This window comes from Mustelus asterias, chromosome 1 (assembly GCF_964213995.1).
Source record: "Mustelus asterias chromosome 1, sMusAst1.hap1.1, whole genome shotgun sequence".
Classification (NCBI taxonomy): Eukaryota; Metazoa; Chordata; class Chondrichthyes; order Carcharhiniformes; family Triakidae; genus Mustelus; species Mustelus asterias.
The window spans coordinates 73,092,168-73,098,367 of NC_135801.1; the positions used below are offsets into that span (position 1 = coordinate 73,092,168).

The following is a 6,200-nucleotide window of genomic DNA, read 5'->3' on the forward strand; positions in this document are numbered from 1 at the left end:
CCTTCTTCAAGCTGTTAAAACCTGAAGGAAGCTGTTATTGGATGGACTTTTCTTCCCTATCCCAGTGTGCAATGTTTAATCTCCTTCAAACCTCCTGAAGAGAAGTTTTGAAGCAGTAATGAATTCTGCTTAAAGTTTGAGCTACTACATTCAGCTATTTAATGTCTGTTGTTGCACAAACTGTGAAACAGAAAGATTTAAACTACTTTCCTGAGTTAAACAGTTTTTCCAGGAGCTGGAGCCTGCTGCCTGGAGTGAGGTGCAATGTCCCAGAATGAAGGTATAGTGTGGGTGATTCCGACATGCTTCAGAATCATTTAATACAGTGAGTATTTTATAGTTATTTCCCTTCCACACCCGTTCTACTGCTAGATGTGAAAGAATTGAGATTTGTATGCTTCTCACTCAAATCTTCAATAATCATGCTGCCATCATGTTCCATTATTTTATTTGTCATAAATATACCATAAATATACAACAAGGATTGGTAAAAAGGTAATGTGGGTTATTTATTCAAAACGAAGAGTATATAAATAGTAATGTGATCCTCATTGAGGCTGAGATACGGTTTTACAAAAAGGAAATATTGTTTGACAATACTTTTAGAGCTTTTTGAATTCATAACTGACAGCTTTGATGCAATGTATTATGATTATCAAAGGTACAATATAGAAGATTATAATACAACATTCCGTCTCATGGGACTTGGGGTTAATATACTAACTTGGATTAAGGATTGGTTAAAGGACAAAAAAACACTGTTGGAATAAATGGGTCATTTTCTGGTTGGCATCCTGTAAATAGTGGAATATGACAAGGGTCAGTGCTTGGATTTCAAATATATATACTACATATATATCAATGCATAGATGAGGAACTGGGCGTAATTATCCAAATTTGTTGATGATATGAAGCTAGATGAGAAAGTAAGCTGTGGGGAAAATGAAAAGAGAGTGCAAAAGGATTTTGGCAGGTTAAATGAGTGGACAAGAAAGTGGCACATGTAATATAATATGGAGAAATATGAAGGCACACTTTGGTTGGAAAAACAGCATTTTTCTTAAATGGTCAGGGACTGGGGATATTTGCATTCAGAGAGACATGGGGGTTTTTGTACGTGAATCACAGAAAGTTTACATGCAGAAAGAGTCAGCTATTAGGAAATCATATAGTATGTTAGTCTTTAATTCAAAAGGGATTTTAACTATAATGCAAAGAAACATGACTGGAATTATAGCTTGCTGATACTATACCTAGAGTTTACTGTTTTGGTCTCCTCATCTAAGGAAGGATATACTTGCCTTATAAAGAGTGCAATGAAAATTCACTGGACTGGTTTCTGGGAAGAGAATATTGTTCCATAAAGAGAGATTGAGTGGACTGGGCCAAAATTTACAATGTCAAGGTGAGGCTGAGGTAGATGATCAGCCATGATATAATTGAAAAGCAGATCAAGCTTAAAGAGCTAAATAGCCTACTCCGGATCCTATTTCTGATGTTCTGATATTTGCTGTTTTTTACCTCTTGGTTGGACTCAGGACCTTATTTTTGCTGAGTGGGATCAACTCCAGAAGCCTTCAGAAAGGGCAGGCAGGAGCTGATTTTCTCCCCGATCCCTGGTGTTTTCTCCAGTGTGGGATAAGGGTGGGAGAAGAAAGTCTGCAACCTGACTCCTGAACACACCGGTCACATTGAGAGGGCAGATATCTGATACCCCAGTCCCCCATTCCCCCCTACAATTTATGTGGAGTCCGGCCAGTTTCTTAAGGAATCCTGGTTCATGGCCCCTCAGCAAGTCATTAACAATAGTCTGGATTTGGAAACCTTTTGAAAGGTACATTTAAAAAGTCTTACCCATGCACTCCATGAGACCACTATGTCCCTCCATGCCTTCCATTTCCACTCCATGTCCCTATGTCACCTCAATGTACCCCAGGCCTTTCCATGTCCTCCTGCATCCTCCTTGCCCACTCACCCAGTATGCACTGTAGAACAAATAGCGATGTAATAATATCTTGTATTACCTGAAATAGAAAAAAAAATTGAGGCACAGTAAAACATGCTTACTTGAAGGGGTTAAAAGAGAAAGAAAATCCCTGTCATTTTTATTTCAAAAATATTTTAGAAAAAATGCTAAAATTTATACGAGAAATGTCTTGTTATCCAGTAAAAATGCCAAAAAGATGTTGTACGTGAGAAAGCTATATTTTGTAAGAGTCCCATCATCCCAGCTCTTGCCAGTAGGGGGTATAGCTCAGTGGTAGAGCATTTGACTGCAGATCAAGAGGTCCCTGGTTCAAATCCAGGTGCCCCCTTAATTTTTAAAAATGGCATGAAAAGCAAGAGAAAATTATGCTCTTGTCGAGAGGAGTACAAGTCATGTTTCAGCTATACAAACCCTAGTTATATTACACCTAAAATATTGTAAACAGTTCTGTGCACAACACCTTAGGAAGACCTTGCAGGGAGTGCAGCATAGATATACTAAAATGATACCTGGATCCTAAGGGTTAAATTGTGAGGCGACACAAGATGAGAAATTAAGAAGGTAAGCTGTATAACTTGATTGAAATTTTCAGAAATCAAGGCAAAAGATAGCCCTTGAGGGCAGACTCATTGGGTGGAATTTTCCCGTCCCACCCGCCACAGGAATCGTAGCAGGCGGGTCACACACCATGCAAAGGTCCATTGACCTCAAGCATGATTTTCCGGCTTTGGGGCAAGCGCGGCCGGAAAATCCCGCCCATTGCCTTTATACGGATGGAAGCCCCAGCAGCAGGTAGGTAACTACTTGATTGACATTTCACCCCACGGGGGCTTCCAGGATTGGCTGCAGCAGGGTTACCACTGGCTTTCTGATCAGTTAACAGGACCACTGTGGTGGCCATTAAATTCAGAACCACGTTTAATTACCATTCTGTGACTGGCATTGCATTAAATTTATAAAGTGTGATCCTCTTCCAATCTGGACAGAATTGCATTTTTAATCAAATATGGTATTCACAGAGTAAATGCTAACTACATGAACAAGAACCCGAACAGAGTTTTGTCTGAAATATAAAAAATTGTGAAGGTCACATTGTGACTATCAAAACAGAAAACGGAAGGACTATAATGGTGACTTAATGCATGGAGAATCTAAAACAAACAAGTAAGCGTCTATCAAAGCAGTTGTGTGGCTGTAAAACAGTCTCCAAAATTCATTGCATTTCTAAACTATTGCAAATCTTTGGGAATGAATTCTTTGCGATGTCTCAGGAGTTCATAAATAGTGTAACTGGATGACAAATTTCAGGAGTGAGTGAAAAACTGAGGAAGAAGAATGAAATGTGACAGATGTACACACAATGGGTAAATAATTCACTGCAATATAATAAAACTTTGGGAAATAATTTGAAGGTATATGCCAATGTGTTGCTTAGTGTGCTTTGAATAACAGCAAATTAAAATACATTGGCAGGGATGCTAAACAGACTGAATCTGTTTTACAACAGCCCTGATGTTTAGTTCTATTGAAGCCGGCAGAAGTGAATATCGAATGGAGTGTATAAGAGTTAACCATGCAATGTAATACTTCTTCGCATCTTGTGTCCAAATTCATCCCTCATAAACAAATGAAATGTACTATTTTGGAGTGTAATTATATTTGAAATTTTGGTGTGGCTGATGCAAAGACTGAATGCTATGTAATGACTTCCTCAAAAGGTGCCTCATGCGACTTGCCCAAGTTAAGATGAAGCAACTTTGTTTCAGTATTAGACCATAAATTCGACATTTATATAAACAAACTTTTTGTATATTTTCCCTTGATACAAAATGGCTGATATAATTGGCTGCTCCAAGATAACAGGACAGATTTTATTTAAAGGAATACTACCGTTGATGACCAGGCACCCATAATGAAAAGTATCGGCCGACATCTTCAACACCACTTTTCCTGTCTGCCCTGCTGCCACATTCTGCACATAAAATTGAAAGATTTTGCCCATCATCTTTTAAAATTCCCATTAAAATGGAGACACAGTGGCATAGTGGTATTTTCACTGGACTAGTAATCCAGAGGCCCACGCAAGATCTGGGAACCGGGATTTGAATCCCATCACGGCAGATGATGAAATTTGAATTCAATTAAAAGTTTCATGATGACCACGAAACCATTGTTGTAAAACACATCTGGTTCACTAATGTCCTTTAAGAAGAAAATCTGCAATCCTTACCTGGTCTGACCTACATCAACCAGATCCACAGCAATGTGGTTCCATAGAAACTAGAAGTGGGAATAGGCCCTTCGGGTCTGCTCTGCCATTCATTTTGATCATGGCTGATCATCAAATTCAATATCCTGATCCACCCTTCCCCCATATCCCTTTAGCCCCAAGAGCTATATCTAATTTATTCTTGAAATCAGACAACCTTTTGGCCTCAACTACTTTCTGTGGTAGTGAATTCCACACATTCACTCCCCTCTGGGTGAAGAAATTTCTCCTCACCTCAGTTCTAAAAGATTAACCCCTTATCGTTAAACTATGAACTCTAGTTCTGGACTCCCCCATCATTGGCAACACTCTTTCTGAATCAGGACAGCCTATCCTGTCTAACCCAACCATTTGGTTGACTCTCAAATGCCCTCTAAAATGGAGGGCAATTAAGAATGGGCAATAAATGCTGGCCCAGCCAGTGATACCCACACCCCATAAATGAATTTTAAAAACATTGATGAAAATGAAAATCAACTAGTTTTTATAACATGGAGCCATTTCAACTCTAGTTTAATGGTAGCAAGGTGGCACAGTGGTTAGCACTGCTGCCTCACTGAGCCAGGGACTCGGATTCAATTCCCAGCTTGGGTCACTGTCTATGTGGAGTCTGCCCGTTCCCCCCGCGTCTGTGCGGGCCTCCTCTGGGTGCTCCAAAGATGAGTGGGTTAGGTGGATTGGCCATGATAAATTGCCCCAAGTGTCAGGGAGATTAGTAGGTAAATATGTGGGGTTACAGTGCAGACTTGATGGGATGAACAGCCTACTTCTGCACTGTAGAGATTCTATGATTCTATAGTGAGGTAGAGAAAATCCATCCCAATTTGTTCTAAACATCGGTCCAGATTATGTTATATTTAAAATGTAACATAATGGACTAGTAATCCAGATAATCTACGATTCTATGATCTGTCCAGATTATGTTATATTTAAAATGAATACAAATAGCATAACTGATATTTCATTGTTTTAAATATGGACAAGCAGATATGGGGACTTCACCTATGATTTCTTGCATATCCATAGTATGACTATTTCTCCCCAAGGGTCAGTTGTACAGTAAAGCATATAATAGACTGACTATTGAGATTGTTACCATTTTACATAACCAGAAAAGAAAGTATCATAGATGACCTGTTTGCAGTTTGAAAATTTAGAAACAGAAATATAATTGCAATAAAATTTACAAAACCAAGCATCGCAAGGAAGCACAATAAGAATAAAACTATTGGAAGGATTTTTTTTGTCAAAGTATCTTGCAGGCAGCAGCTTAATTTGTACAGTGACAAATTGACTGTTAACTGGTGTATTGACTAGTTTCCTTAATGACTGATTCTTTGAATTACACAAGGCAATGGCATGGAGTGGGTAATTAAGATTACCAAATTTATCAACTGTTCCTGACAGTGAACTGGTGAGTATGTTTTTCCTCAAAAATGTCTGATTTTATTGATAAGTGCTCAGAATGAATTGCCACTCAGCAGAATACTTTATTTTTCCGTATCAAATATTAGACTGCAGTTTCTTGATGTGTGGTCCCTGTGGGTGAGGGTCCATGCCAGGAGTGCTCATTCATAAAGTAATCCTATACATCAGATATGAACACATTTCTAATCTGCTGCTGTCAGAATTGTTCACAAAGCTTTCGGTAACATGTCAATGGACTAGGATATTGTGATTTCTTATTTATTAACCAGATCTCAATTTCAACAAGCTCATTAATGCCTTGATATGAACATCTCATTTTTAAGCAACCATTCTTATTTCAAGATTGTAGTTTTTCCATACTGCTTCAGTATTACACGTTGATTTTATTTATAATTGTTCATCCTGGCATTACCAAGGAAGCCATTTACTGTCAATTTTGGTTCCAAGTGGATTCTGTTTGTTGAAATTTCATGTATTTTCCTTCTGTACACTGTTTAGATATTGATGATGTTTAAT

General features: G+C 38.4%; 1 non-coding gene across 1 annotated transcript; it reads left to right on the plus strand.

The window, feature by feature from the left end:
• Positions 1 to 2,243: 2,243 nt before the first annotated feature.
• Positions 2,244 to 2,315, plus strand: trnac-gca (transfer RNA cysteine (anticodon GCA)). The gene has a single exon. It is a non-coding gene; the product is annotated as a tRNA-Cys (tRNA).
• Positions 2,316 to 6,200: the final 3,885 nt, after the last annotated feature.